The sequence below is a fragment of the Cibotium barometz genome, chromosome 12 (assembly GCF_041138505.1).
Source record: "Cibotium barometz isolate CiBa-2024 chromosome 12, ASM4113850v1, whole genome shotgun sequence".
Classification (NCBI taxonomy): Eukaryota; Viridiplantae; Streptophyta; class Polypodiopsida; order Cyatheales; family Cibotiaceae; genus Cibotium; species Cibotium barometz.
Genome location: NC_141057.1, coordinates 51,438,577 through 51,453,909, shown reverse-complemented (window position 1 = coordinate 51,453,909; position 15,333 = coordinate 51,438,577). Strand labels below are relative to the sequence as shown.

General features: G+C 45.3%; 1 protein-coding gene across 3 annotated transcripts in view; it reads right to left on the bottom strand.

Annotated features, from left to right (window-relative positions):
- The window catches only part of LOC147633554 (uncharacterized), a 47,996-nt gene that overhangs the window by 5,867 nt on the left and 26,796 nt on the right, over positions 1 to 15,333 (bottom strand). The window lies entirely within an intron of this gene.

The following is a 15,333-nucleotide window of genomic DNA, read 5'->3' as shown; positions in this document are numbered from 1 at the left end:
GCCTCTAGGTGGATGTATCATGTCATTGACATGCTCCTACCACAACTATCTGTGCAAACCCTAACTTATTCTCAATGTCACTCCGCGAATTACACCTCTTCATGAGGGCTCATGCTAAACCCAAACTCTTCTATACTACCTTATACATGTCCATGAGTATCTTGGCACATGCATATGGCTATCATGCTGTTGGCCTGTTTATAAAGGTCCACAATTGGCTGAAAATGACATTTTCTGCCATCGCTTCCACACGTGTGGCTGGGTTCTGTTAGGGTTACCTTGGGATTAGCTGCAGCACACACTCTCACACACAGTCGTGTAGATACATAGAGAAGCGTGAAGGAGTAGTAAGCACTCAACTTGATAATATCTAGATAATGAGTGGTAGGGGTCAAGTACACCCAATAATATGAAATAAGAGGGTGTTCACATGCTGCCGGAAAGACAACCTAGTGAGGGAAAAACTGCCAATAATATGCAATAAGAGCGTGTTCACATGCTGGGGGAAAGACCGCCCAGTGAGGGAAAAAATGCCCCAACTACTAAATGTGTTCACTGCCCATATGGTATATGTCCACAAACCTCCCTATAGTGATGATGTGAACATGTACAAGGATATGGCCGATCAATCCCCGAAAGGCAATGAGCCCAATGCTTTATGGAAAGCTTCGAACTTTTCATGAGGAAGAGCCTTCGTGAGCAAATCTGCCATGTTGTCATGTGTCGACACAGACCACGTTGATCTCACCTGCAGAGTCTCTCTACCTGACATAATGATAGTGCACCTCAATGTACTTAGTGCGAGCATGAAACACTAGATTCTTCGCAACTGCCAATGCGCTCCGACTGTCCATAAAGATGCAAGTAAGGGACAGATGTCCCACAGTTACTCAGCTTCACAACTTGAAGTGGCCATTGTTGGCCACTTGTTGTTGAGCCATGATATGCATGAATCACCAAGACAAAAGCAAAAGCCACAAGTGAAATAACCTCCTACTGTCACCAGGAGGTGAAACTTTTTGCAGTTGTTTTCCTTATTTACATTTCTTTATAAATATATATTTTTCTTTTCTTTCTCTTTGGTTGCTGTTGTTTTCCCCCGAGATCTCTTGGAAGGGCTTGGGCCATTGCAATGTCAGAATGGGTCAGCCAGTGGGACTTTGGACCAGTGGTTGGCTAAGCCTAAGAATTGCATTGAAAGATGAATGACAGTGTCCAGGACATGGCCACTGAATGAGGGCATAGGCCGGTTTACACTAGTAAGTGGCCGCCACCGAAATGTGAATGTATCTTGAATTCTAAGCAAATTCTGAAGTGACCATAGTGGTCAAAGATGGTCAGGAGACCAGAAGGAATGCAGATGACATCATCCCTAAAATCTAGGGAACTGCTATTTTTGGCAGTGTCGGAATTGAAAAGTGTTCGCGTCAGTTTGTGTGGAATGTCAAGGGGACCAAAAGCTGACAAAGGACTGTTGTGAGAATGTGAACCAGTCAGGAGATTTTTAGCCTGGAAGATTGCATGTGGAAAAGGCTTAAAAATGTGCCAAGTGTCAAATTTTGGTGCATTCTCCTCCTTGAGAAGAGGGAAGCGTGGGAATTTGGGAAGAGGAGGCTCATTTGCAGCCATCGTGTGGTTTTGTTGCAGGAAAAACAGCTATGGTGGTGCACTCCCTTGCCCTACAACTCAAGAATTGAGGGTTGAGCTTGCTCCCCACAGCCTCTCTCTCTCTTTCTCTCTCTTGCAGACTATGGAAATGCTCTCATCAGATAAAATCAGGTACAGTTGTGTGAATTTCATGCTTATATGCAAAGGTTAGTTGCCTCCTTGAACAGGAACAGGTGTAGTTGGTTCCTACACCAAAGCAGGGACGGAAGAGGGTAATAACCTCTTCAATACAATGCTGTTTCAGCACTGTTTAGGTGCTGTTTTTGGGCTGTTATGTTGCCCGGTTGATGCCAAAATGCAGTAGGACCTTGCTTTAGTCCTTCACGACAGTACAAGGGTTATTTTGGGCTGAAAACAGAGCTGAAAACAGGTCTGTGCAGAAAATTACAGCGAGCTGAATTGTGATGTTTTGGACTCCATTGGGTAGCTTGATGCCTATGGAAGTGAGCCTGTCAATTGGGACTCATTCTGAGATGTTATGGAACAGTTTTAGTGCAGTTATGCTGGCAAATTTCTCCCAGAATTTGTAAAACTCAGCTGATGTAAGTAGAGTGCTTTGTTGCACTTGTGCTTCCTTTTTAACAATAAAGAAATACCGCAAGGGGCGCCGGACTTCGGGGCCAATGTGTTGTTGAGCGACGGAGCGAGGATTCTGTGATTGTGTGTGTGTCTGAGTAAGTCCAGGATATTTGTGAATGAATTACCGCTTTATGTGTCCATAGACCGGTTTCATGGTTCCATTGCCGGGATAGGGTCCTCTTTTCTGCAAGAGCCCGGACACGGATTGGATTGGGTGAACAGGAGACACACATAGTGAGGTACAACTGATTACAGGTGAGAAAGAGTACGGTCTCTTTCTTTGGATACAGATTCCCTTAAACTTTCAGTTGACAGTATGACAGACAAAGGGAAAGGCAAGCTCCCTGCCGAAGAGAGTTCCCCTTCTACTCGCAGACAGCGTATAGAGGTGACAGGTGCCCAGGTGTCAGCCTCTGCTCGGACGGAGCCAGTAGTACAGCCAGCCTTGTTAGAGGAAGAACAGGAACAGGAGGATTTGTTTCAGGCACAGCTTCTTAGCATGCTTGGAACTTTTCAGCAGCTAGTTAAGAATCCCAGAATGAAGAAATTTTTGCAGTCACGTACAGGGGATTCCCAAGTTGAAGCATCCCAGCATGCAATAGAGAGGGCACAAGAACAGTTGCAAATGAGGGTAGAGCATGTTGAGCAGGCACCTGTGATACTAGCTGATCCAGTGCAACATGTTACCCAGGCACAGGTACATACATTTAATGGCCAGGGCAGTAATGTGCAAAGGGTCATGCCGACCATTCCTCCATTCATTGCTTCCCAGCCTGGCTATTTTGGTGGTGGGTCTGTTTTCCAGGCCATGGCTAGGCCGCCCACAGTTTTGCCAGGACTGATGTCAAGAGGGTCACCAGGAATGATGCCTATGGAAGCTGTGAACCCTCTTTATGCCAATATAGGTGTGGAGCCCGGATTTCAAACTTATTTTAGTCCAGCTTTGGGGCCCGCAGCACCTGTCAGTGTGGCTGAATTTTCTCAACCTAGTGGACAAAGAGCAGTAAGGACTGATGCAGAAAAGGTGCAAAGGGATTACAAAGAAGGAGGTCAAGCAGTAAAGTTTGAGACTTTCAGTGGGATGCAGGACAAATTGAAAGCGCTGACTTTTATTCAGCAGTTTGATGCAGCATACACTGGGGGTAACTTTACAGAGTCTTCTATGGTGCGGAAGGCTGCTACTTTCTTGAAAGGCAATGCATTGCAGTGGTGGACCTCACTGTTGATGCAAGGACAAGCACCTGCTACATGGGTTCAGTTTAAGCAGCAGTTCTCTTTTGCCTGGGTGACAAACACCTTCGAAGTGGATGTGATGACAGCATGGCACAAACTGGATGCAGCTAATTGTACAAATCTGGAAGAGTACAATAAGAAGTTTTGGGATGCACTCTTGCCAGTAACTTCTTACAGGACAGTGCCATTGTCAGAGCAAATAGAGAAGTATTGCTGTGGTTTGCCCAAAGAGATCAGGGATTACTGTACTAAGACCAATGTTTCCAACATGACTCAACTAATTGAGAATGCAAACATGGCTAATGCACTGCTTCAGGGAGGTTCAGGTGGTTTCAAGAGCACAATGAAGAAGGAACCTTAAGGCAAAGGACAGAAGAGGCCACTGTATGGCAAGTCATTTGGAGAGAGAAAGGCATTGATGCAAGCTGGGAAATGTTTCATCTGTGAACAGAAAGGGCATATGGCTGCAAAATGTCCACAACAGCCAGTAAAAGATGCGGAGGATAAACAAGGGCCACCCAAGAAGAAGACAATGCCAAGTGCAGGATTGATACCTGACATGGTTGGTGACCACCCATGTGATGATGCAACAGAATTGTGCAGAGCATGGGGTAAAATCAGAGATGCTACAGTGCTGATTTTCTTTGACCCTGGTGCTCGAGCCAACTTTATTTCACCAGCATTGGCAGCCAAGTTGGGAATTCGTGCTGAAGAGATGGGACCAGTTGGACAGGCTGATTTGGCATGCCCTGGGCATTCAATTCCTGTCACTCCTATACTTGGCAAACTTCGCATGCATATACAGAGTTATGTCGACACAGAGGAGTTTCTTATCATGCCCTTGGAAGCATGTGATGTCCTATTGGGAATTCCATGGTGTCATAGGAAACATGCAGTGTTGGATGCTTTCAACAGGAAAATCACAATTGTACATAGGGACAAGACTCATGTTCTGGATGTGAAGCTAAAAGGAGAGTCTGTCCCAGTTATTTCTGCTTTTTGAACCTGAATTTTGAATGACCTGTACATTTGTATTATATGTTTGGCAATGTACAGTTTTGACGTTTGTTGTCAATGACTTAATCAATGAATGAACTTTCAGTGCTTTGAAGTTGTATCTGTTACGCTTCAAATGAATGATTTACATGTTGTGACACTAATAGTACAAGATATATGCTATCGCCCTGTGTTGCATCCGGAAACATGTATTTGAAAGGCTTGAACCTGCGATGGCACAAATGGTAGTGGGGAATCCCTATCATCGCCCCGTGTCATCCGTTGGCAGGAGATACATGCGATGACACTAATCACCTGCGGAATCTTGTGATCGTCCTGTGTCATCAGTTTGCATGTGGACTTGCAATCGAGGTCGCTTGCTTCTTTCGAGAGGGGGGTATGTCACCAGGAGGTGAAACTTTTTGCAGTTGTTTTCCTTATTTACATTTCTTTATAAATATATATTTTTCTTTTCTTTCTCTTTGGTTGCTGTTGTTTTCCCCCGAGATCTCTTGGAAGGGCTTGGGCCATTGCAATGTCAGAATGGGTCAGCCAGTGGGACTTTGGACCAGTGGTTGGCTAAGCCTAAGAATTGCACTGAAAGATGAATGACAGTGTCCAGGACATGGCCACTGAATGAGGGCATAGGCCGGTTTACACTAGTAAGTGGCCGCCACCGAAATGTGAATGTATCTTGAATTCTAAGCAAATTCTGAAGTGACCATAGTGGTCAAAGATGGTCAGGAGACCAGAAGGAATGCAGATGACATCATCCCTAAAATCTAGGGAACTGCTATTTTTGGCAGTGTCGGAATTGAAAAGTGTTCGCGTCAGTTTGTGTGGAATGTCAAGGGAACCAAAAGCTGACAAAGGACTGTTGTGAGAATGTGAACCAGTCAGGAGATTTTTAGCCTGGAAGATTGCATGTGGAAAAGGCTTAAAAATGTGCCAAGTGTCAAATTTTGGTGCATTCTCCTCGTTGAGAAGAGAGAAGCGTGGGAATTTGGGAAGAGGAGGCTCATTTGCAGCCATCGTGTGGTTTTGTTGCAGGAAAAACAGCTATGGTGGTGCACTCCCTTGCCCTACAACTCAAGAATTGAGGGTTGAGCTTGCTCCCCACAGCCTCTCTCTCTCTTTCTCTCTCTTGCAGACTATGGAAATGCTCTCATCAGATAAAATCAGGTACAGTTGTGTGAATTTCATGCTTATATACAAAGGTTAGTTGCCTCCTTGAACAGGAACAGGTGTAGTTGGTTCCTACACCAAAGCAGGGACGGAAGAGGGTAATAACCTCTTCAATACAATGCTGTTTCAGCACTGTTTAGGTGCTGTTTTTGGGCTGTTATGTTGCCCGGTTGATGCCAAAATGCAGTAGGACCTTGCTTTAGTCCTTCACGACAGTACAAGGGTTATTTTGGGCTGAAAACAGAGCTGAAAACAGGTCTGTGCAGAAAATTACAGCGAGCTGAATTGTGATGTTTTGGACTCCATTGGGTAGCTTGATGCCTATGGAAGTGAGCCTGTCAATTGGGACTCATTCTGAGATGTTATGGAACAGTTTTAGTGCAGTTATGCTGGCAAATTTCTCCCAGAATTTGTAAAACTCAGCTGATGTAAGTAGAGTGCTTTATTGCACTTGTGCTTGTAATTTCCAACCTTTTTAACAATAAAGAAATACCGCAAGGGGCGCCGGACTTCGGGGCCAATGTGTTGTTGAGCGAGGGAGCGAGGATTCTGTGATTGTGTGTGTGTCTGAGTAAGTCCAGGATATTTGTGAATGAATTACCGCTTTATGTGTCCATAGACCGGTTTCATGGTTCCATTGCCGGGATAGGGTCCTCTTTTCTGCAAGAGCCCGGACACGGATTGGATTGGGTGAACAGGAGACACACATAGTGAGGTACAACTGATTACAGGTGAGAAAGAGTACGGTCTCTTTCTTTGGATACAGGTTCCCTTAAACTTTCAGTTGACAGTATGACAGACAAAGGGAAAGGCAAGCTCCCTGCCGAAGAGAGTTCCTCTTCTACTCGCAGACAGCGTATAGAGGTGACAGGTGCCCAGGTGTCAGCCTCTGCTCGGACGGAGCCAGTAGTACAGCCAGCCTTGTTAGAGGAAGAACAGGAACAGGAGGATTTGTTTCAGGCACAGCTTCTTAGCATGCTTGGAACTTTTCAGCAGCTAGTTAAGAATCCCAGAATGAAGAAATTTTTGCAGTCACGTACAGGGGATTCTGTCATGTGCACAGTGGGTATCTACCGTGTGCTATACGCATGCAAGACTAGTTTCGAGGCTTGGGGAAGCTTGGAACTAGGCAGGCTGATTGACGAGCTGAGTTAGGGATATACTAACGGGCGGGCACCCAAGTATGGACGGGCGGGCGGCCAAGTGTAGACGCCCGATGACCGGCCAAGAGCCTATAAAAGGGTGGCCAAGGTTAGTTATTGATACATAGAGAGTCTCGCGAGTTTGTGAGAGCTCTATGGTCTTGGAGCCTGGATCTAGTGCAGACGTGCACCTGCTTTATGCAGCCAAGGCCGGCAGCAGTCTCGAGGCCCGCGAGGGCAGCTTCGTGGCGGTATGGGACGTCGCGAGGAGGAGATTGGTCGGTACGTCAACCTAGTTAGCTCAGCTCGTGGCTCGGTGGGGACAGCCAAGACTGTGGGCTTGCCCACGGCTGTCATGGTTGGGAGGTGAGTCAGGCCTGCACCCCCTTGCTTGTTTGTTGTTCGTTTGTTTGCAGGATTCGAGTTTCGAACCAAGATCGATCACGAGGGAAGATCCGTGTGGATTTGACAGTGGTATCAGAGCATACCTCGTGAACGAGCAAGTCGGTAGGTAGAGAAGAAGAGGTCGAAGAACGGTATGTGAAAAAAAAGCTTGCTGTTTTTTCTGTGCATACTGCAGTTTTCAGTTTTGTATGTGTTTTTTCTTCATCAAAGAACCCCATGTTGATGGGAGATGGTAGGTTGAATAGGGTTGATTGCTTTTGCAAAGAAGAGGTGAATTGTTGTGCAGCTGTTTAACCTGCAGGGAGAGAAACAGAAAAACGAAAAAGCAAGTTTGCTTTTCGTTGATTGAACGGGAGAGAGAGAGAGAGAAGAGAAGGGTTGAAACGTGGAGGCGTGCTGGACAAAGTGCTAGAGTTCGTGTTGGCGCCATGTTTGTGGGCAGCGTTGTGGCGGGCAAGTACATAGTCGGCCAAGGTTGCACATTCGCACACGTTCGTGTGCAAGCCTTGTGCGCAGGCGGACTTGTACGCATGACCAGGCGGGGAAGCAGGCGGCCAAGCCTGCATGACCAGGCGGCCAGGCCTGCCAATCAAGTCGGCCAGGCCTGCGTAGCCAGCTAGACAACGCCCAGGCCAGGCAGCGCAGCCAGCCAAGCAACGCCAGGCCAGGTCCTGCGTAGCCAGCCAGGTGTGGCCAGGCGTACTCGAGGGTGGCGCAGCCTACCTATTCGCACTCAGGCGCCAGCAAGAAAGACAGCGCAGGTTGACGTCAGCGCCAGCAGCACACGCCGCCAGTTAATCCTGGAGGGGAAAAAAAACAAGAAAAGCTACGTTTTTTTTTTAGCTTTCGTTTTTTTTTAGTTTAATTTTTAAAAAAAAGGTTTAAAAGTCTTCCCATCTTTAAGGTTTCCAAGTTTTTTTTTAAAGACTAGAGAATATATATATCCATATATATATATATATTAAAATATATATATATATATATATATATTTATTCAAGAAAAAAAAAACACAAAAGCTAAAGCAAAAGCTAAGCCTAGCTTTTCGAGTTTTTTTTTGGCTTTTGGGAAACCTTTATAAACCCCCCTCAGGTGGGCTTCTTGCCACACATCTCTCGACTTCTCGAGTTCTCAAGTTCTCAAGTTTTCAAGCTCTCAAGCTCTCGAGCTCGCTCGCACTTTTGTTGTGCAAAGACCAAATTTTCTCTCCGCGTACCCTCTTCACGATGTCGACCCAAGAATCAGAGTTGGAGCCCCTCGTGGAACGCGAAGGCTTGCCGGCTACGGAAGGCACTGATGCCGATCTTTTTGACGAGTTTGTGTCAAAATCAGATTTCCAAGAGTTCAAAGTAGCTCTCGAAGCTTCTTCGGCGGAACGTCAGGCACAAATCGCAGCCCAGATGCAGGCTTTGCAGAACTCCATCGCTCTCTTGACCACTACCCTCTCTACTTTTTCGGGCATGGATACCTTGGCTTCAGCTTTAGGCCCCAATATTACTCCGGAACCGTTCGGGGGCGAGCAAAAGCAGAGAACCAAGGAGATCGTGGACACTTGGCTACATAAGTGGCAAGTTCACTTTCAGTTTCATCCATATGATGATGGAAAGAAGATACAGTTAGCAGCAGGTTTCCTGTCCGGCAAAGCTTTGCTTTGGTGGAAGGAACTGAACCCAAAGCCAACGACTTGGGCACAATTCGAAGACATTTTCAAGAAAGAATTCCTCAAGAAAGAGGATGACTACGATGTTGTTGCCCGGTTTTCAGCTTTGACCATGACCTCGCAGCACCTCACTTATGAGGTCTATCTCCAGAAATTTCGTGACTTGCAGATGAAGGCTACAAAGATGGATCCCACTACTCTTTTGGGATTTTTCGTAGCTGGTTTATCCGACTCGTACCGTTTACAGGTTAAAAATAACAAATGTAAAACTTTGGACGAGGCCATTCATTCAGCTCGTATCTATGATGATACGATGGTCTCTTCCAAGTCAAAACCCGTTACCGAGCAGGGGAACAAGCATAAAAGAAAGTTCTCCGCACCTATGGCTAACACGAATGAAGGCAAGTCTTCGGACCAACCTTCGAAGAATTCAAGTTCGACACCAGCGAAGAAGAAACGACTCCTTAGGGCTTTGAAGCTCAAGAAGGAAGGACGTTGTTTTATCTGCGAAGAAAAAGGACACATGCGTAATGAGTGCCCGAAGCAAAAGGGTACCAAGTCAAACGCAGGACCCAAGCCAAAGGCAGCTAACCAGTTGTCTTTGACAGGTACGTCCATTACTGTACTTTCTCGCCCTAGTACTTGTTCTGATTGTCTGTTCAATTCTAAGGTATTTGGCATGCATGATCTTCTCCGAGTTTATGGAGAAGTGAATGGCCATAAAATTCACATTCTTTTAGACCCTGGCAGTTCGCATAACTTTGTTAACTACAAGCTTGTGCAGAAATTGAGTCTTGACACGACACTCAGCGACCATACCTATGAGGTACGTCTACCTGCGGGCAGACAAGTTTGGGATCGCAAAGTGGAGATGCTTCCAATCCAGATTCAGGACTACAAAGATACTCTGGAATGCTATGTCATGCATCTGGAAAATGTAGACTTGTTATTAGGGATTGAGTGGTTTAAGACTCTTGATGTCCAGATAGATTGGTCTAGTCATATTTTTTCTTTTCAGCATAGGGACACCAAGTATAGTATTTTAGGTGATTGTATCCATCCCTCTCAGCGACCTCTTGTAAATACAATTGATTTTGGAAATATAATGAATTCTTCTTTGTACACCGCTTTCCATTGTGTATTGATTCCACTTTCTTCTTTTCTCATCCCTTCATTGGATGTGAATGAATTAAGTGTGTTTGAAAGCAAAGAATTACAGAAGATACTTGATTCGTTTCAAGATGTATTTCCTAAGGAATTGCCATCGGGTTTACCACCTGAACGGGCAGTAGATCATCGTATTGACTTGATCCCTGGTGCTCATCCTGTGAGTATTCCACCTTATAGGATGAGCCAAGCTGAGGAAGATGAGTTGGCTAAACAACTCGAAGATTATTTAAGGATGGGCCAGATCCGTCCAAGTAAATCACCTTGGGGTGCACCTGTGTTGCTTAGGAGAAAGAAGGACAATACTTGGAGAATGTGTATAGATTACAAAAGATTGAATAAGTTGACAATTAAGAACCGTTATCCTCTCCCTAGATCAGATGACCTAATTGACCGGTTAGCAGGAGCGAAATATTTCACGAAGATAGATTTGCGTACTGGCTATCACCAGATACGTATTCATGAAAGGCATGTCGAAAGAACCGCCTTTCGGACTAGGTATGGCCATTACGAGTTTCTCGTATTACCTTTTGGGTTAACCAATGCTCCAGCCACTTTCCAGCAAATGATGAACGATCTTTTTCGTGAACATTTGGGGAAATTTGTGGTGGTGTTCCTCGATGATATTTTGATTTATAGTCGTACTCTTGAGGATCATGTCAGACACCTCACGATTGTCTTATCTATTTTAAGACAGAATCGACTATATGCTAAATTGAGTAAATGTGAGTTCTTTATGACCGACATCATTTACTTGGGACACAAGATCACTAGAGATGGATTGAGCATTGACTATGACCGAGTTCAGAAGGTTTTGGACTGGCCTATACCGCGAACAGTGAAACAACTTCGTTCTTTTCTCGGTTTTGTTGTTTTTCTTAGGAAATCTGTACGGGAGTACTCTCAGCTCACACTACCGATGACCGACTTATTGAAAGGTCGTGGACGTAAGTCCAATCAGCCTATCACTTGGAATAACGATTTGGATATGGCCTTCAGACTTTTGAAAGATAAAGTCAAGGAAGCACCTATCTTAGCACTACCTGATCCTAGTCGGCCTTATGTTCTTGAAACTGATGCCAGTGACTATGCTATCGGGGCTGCTTTATTTCAAGATGGTAGACCGGTTGCTTTTGAAAGTAAAAAGCTAGACGACACTCAATCTCGTTGGCCAACCCTTGAGAAGGAGCTTTATGCTGTGATTCATGCTCTCAAGGTTTGGAGACATTATTTATATGGCTCCAAGTTTGTGGTATTGACTGATCATCAGTCAATCAAGTATGTGTGTGATGCGGATGATTTGAGAGGCAGGAAAGCTCGTTGGGCAGAGTTAATGCAAGATTTTGATTTTGAGATCCGTTATCGGAAAGGGTCCATGAATAATATTGCAGATGCGCTTAGTCGGATTAGAGAGGTGAATACTTTGTCGTTCACCGAGATTTCTACTGACTTATTTCAGTCATTGAGAGGGCTTTGCAGGACTGATAGTTATTTTGGTCCATTTTGGCAGAAGATCCAGGACGGGAGCTCATTGATTGACCAAGACTCGGTGACTGAGCAGTCTACCATTCAGGCTGCAGGAGGTCAGTGGATGATTCGGAATGGTTTACTATTCCGTAATGACAAAATTTGTGTACCACAAATCCCGGACATTAGGTCCAAGATTCTGAGGGAGTGTCACGACGCCCCTTCTGCTGGACACCCTGGGGTACACAGGACACTATCATTAGTGAAACACACTTTTTATTGGCCGAAGATGAAAGGGTATGTAGAAGATTATGTTCTCAAGTGTCAGATTTGTCAGGCAAATAAAGCTGAACGCTTTAGACAGGCTGGGTTGTTGCATCCTTTGCAAATCCCAGGTAATAAGTGGGAAAGTATTTCCATGGATTTTATTACCGGATTGCCAAGAACACATCAAGGCCACGATTCTATTTGGGTTGTGGTAGATCGCTTGACAAAGATGGCTAGATTTTTACCGACCCGGAAGACTATTACAGCTACGCAATTAGCTCGGCAGTTTATCGAGCAATTGTTTAGACTGTACGGGTTACCGCAGGACATAGTCAGTGATAGGGACTCTAAGTTTACGAGTGACTTTTGGAAACTTGTTTTCGAGAAGTTGGAAACAACTTTGAATTTGAGTTCCTCTGATCATCCTCAATCTGATGGCCAGACTGAAAGAGTGAATCAGATTTTGGAGGATATGCTTCGAGCATATGTATCCAAAAGACAAAGTTCATGGGAGGATTATCTTCCTATGTTAGAATTTGCTTATAACAGTACTAAGCATACGAGTACAGGGTTTAGTCCTTTCATGCTTATGTACGGTTTTCAACCAAGATCACCTGTTACAGTAGGATTCTCAGGACTTCAGCATGATGCAGCACGTAATTTTTTGCAAGATATGCAGGAAATGTTACAAGTTGCAAAGGAATCTATTAGAAGTGCTCAAGACCGAGACAGGTTTTATTCTAATAGACATCGTTCACCTAGAGAGTTCTCTGAAGGAACGATGGTGTATTTGCGAGTTCCGAAAGATTCCGAGACTTTACGGACAGGTAGATCTCCGAAATTATCCCCTAGATACTGTGGACCATTTCGTGTTACACGACGGATTGGTTCAGTTGCATATGAATTGGATTTGCCATCTCATGTGAAAGTTCATCCTGTATTTCATGTCAGTAGACTTAAGGAAGTACTGGGTGGAGCAGATCAGTTAGTTACTCCTCAAGAAATTATAGATGTCCAGGACATGACATTTGTTCCTCACGAACCTGAAAAGATTCTTGGCTTTCGTGAACGAAGATTGCGTCATACGCTTATCACGGAATACAAGATCAAGTGGAAGGATCGTGTTGAGGAGGACGCTACATGGGAGACATTGACTTCTCTTCAGAGAGATTACCCTGGCTTTTTAGTGAGCTCAGGAGTGAGCTCTTAGAGGAAGGGGAGTATGTCATGTGCACAGTGGGTATCTACCGTGTGCTATACGCATGCAAGACTAGTTTCGAGGCTTGGGGAAGCTTGGAACTAGGCAGGCTGATTGACGAGCTGAGTTAGGGATATACTAACGGGCGGGCACCCAAGTATGGACGGGCGGGCGGCCAAGTGTAGACGCCCGATGACCGGCCAAGAGCCTATAAAAGGGTGGCCAAGGTTAGTTATTGATACATAGAGAGTCTCGCGAGTTTGTGAGAGCTCTATGGTCTTGGAGCCTGGATCTAGTGCAGACGTGCACCTGCTTTATGCAGCCAAGGCCGGCAGCAGTCTCGAGGCCCGCGAGGGCAGCTTCGTGGCGGTATGGGACGTCGCGAGGAGGAGATTGGTCGGTACGTCAACCTAGTTAGCTCAGCTCGTGGCTCGGTGGGGACAGCCAAGACTGTGGGCTTGCCCACGGCTGTCATGGTTGGGAGGTGAGTCAGGCCTGCACCCCCTTGCTTGTTTGTTGTTCGTTTGTTTGCAGGATTCGAGTTTCGAACCAAGATCGATCACGAGGGAAGATCCGTGTGGATTTGACAGATTCCCAAGTTGAAGCATCCCAACATGCAATAGAGAGGGCACAAGAACAGTTGCAAATGAGGGTAGAGCATGTTGAGCAAGCACCTGTGATACTAGCTGATCCAGTGCAACATGTTACCCAGGCACAGGTACATGCATTTAATGGCCAGGGCAGTAATGTGCAAAGGGTCATGCCGACCATTCCTCCATTCATTGCTTCCCAGCCTGGCTATTTTGGTGGTGGGTCTGTTTTCCAGGCCATGGCTAGGCCGCCCACAGTTTTGCCAGGACTGATGTCAAGAAGGTCACCAGGAATGATGCCTATGGAAGCTGTGAGCCCTCTTTATGCCAATATAGGTGTGCAGCTCGGATTTCAAACTTATTTTAGTCCAGCTTTGGGGCCCGCAGCACCTGTCAGTGTGGCTGAATTTTCTCAACCTAGTGGACAAAGAGCAGTAAGAACTGATGCAGAAAAGGTGCAAAGGGATTACAAAGAAGGAGGTCAAGCACTAAAGTTTGAGACTTTCAGTGGGATGCAGGACAAATTGAAAGCGCGGACTTTTATTCAACAATTTGATGCAGCATACACTGGGGGTAACTTTACAGAGTCTTCTATGGTGCGGAAGACTGCTACTTTCTTGAAAGGCAATGCATTGTAGTGGTGGACCTCACTGTTGATGCAAGGACAAGCACCTACTACATGGGTTCAGTTTAGGCAGCAGTTCTCTTTTGCCTGGCTAACAAACACCTTCGAAGTGGATGTGATGACAGCATGGCACAAACTGGATGCAGCTAATTGTACAAATCTGGAAGAGTACAATAAGAAGTTTTGGGATGCACTCTTGCCAGTAACTTCTTACAGGACAGTGCCATTGTCAGAGCAAATAGAGAAGTATTGCTGTGGTTTGCCCAAAGAGATCAGGGATTACTGTACTAAGACCAATGTTTCCAACATGACTCAACTAATTGAGAATGCAAACATGGCTAATGCACTGCTTCAGGGAGGTTCAGGTGGTTTCAAGAGCACAATGAAGAAGGAACCTTAAGGCAAAGGACAGAAGAGGCCACTGTATGGCAAGTCATTTGAAGAGAGGAAGGCATTGATGCAAGCTGGGAAATGTTTCATCTGTGAACAGAAAGGGCATATGGCTGCAAAATGTCCACAACAGCCAGTAAAAGATGCGGAGGATAAACAAGGGCCACCCAAGAAGAAGACAATGCCGAGTGCAGGATTGATACCTGACATGGTTGGTGACCACCCATGTGATGATGCGACAGAATTGTGCAGAGCATGGGGTAAAATCAGAGATGCTACAGTGCTGATTTTCTTTGACCCTGGTGCTCGAGCCAACTTTATTTCACCAGCATTGGCAGCCAAGTTGGGAATTCGTACTGAAGAGATGAGACCAGTTGGACAGGCTGATTTGGCATGCCCTGGGCATTCAATTCCTGTCACTCCTATACTTGGCAAACTTCGCATGCATATACAGAGTTATGTCGACACAGAGGAGTTTCTTATCATGCCCTTGGAAGCATGTGATGTCCTATTGGGAATTCCATGGTGTCATAGGAAACATGCAGTGTTGGATGCTTTCAACAGGAAAATCACAATTGTACATAGGGACAAGACTCATGTTCTGGATGTGAAGCTAAAAGGAGAGTCTGTCCCAGTTATTTCTGCTTTTTGAACCTGAATTTTGAATGACCTGTACATTTGTAATATATGTTTGGCAATGTACAGTTTTGACGTTTGTTGTCAATGACTTAATCAATGAATGAACTTTCAGTGCTTTGAAGTT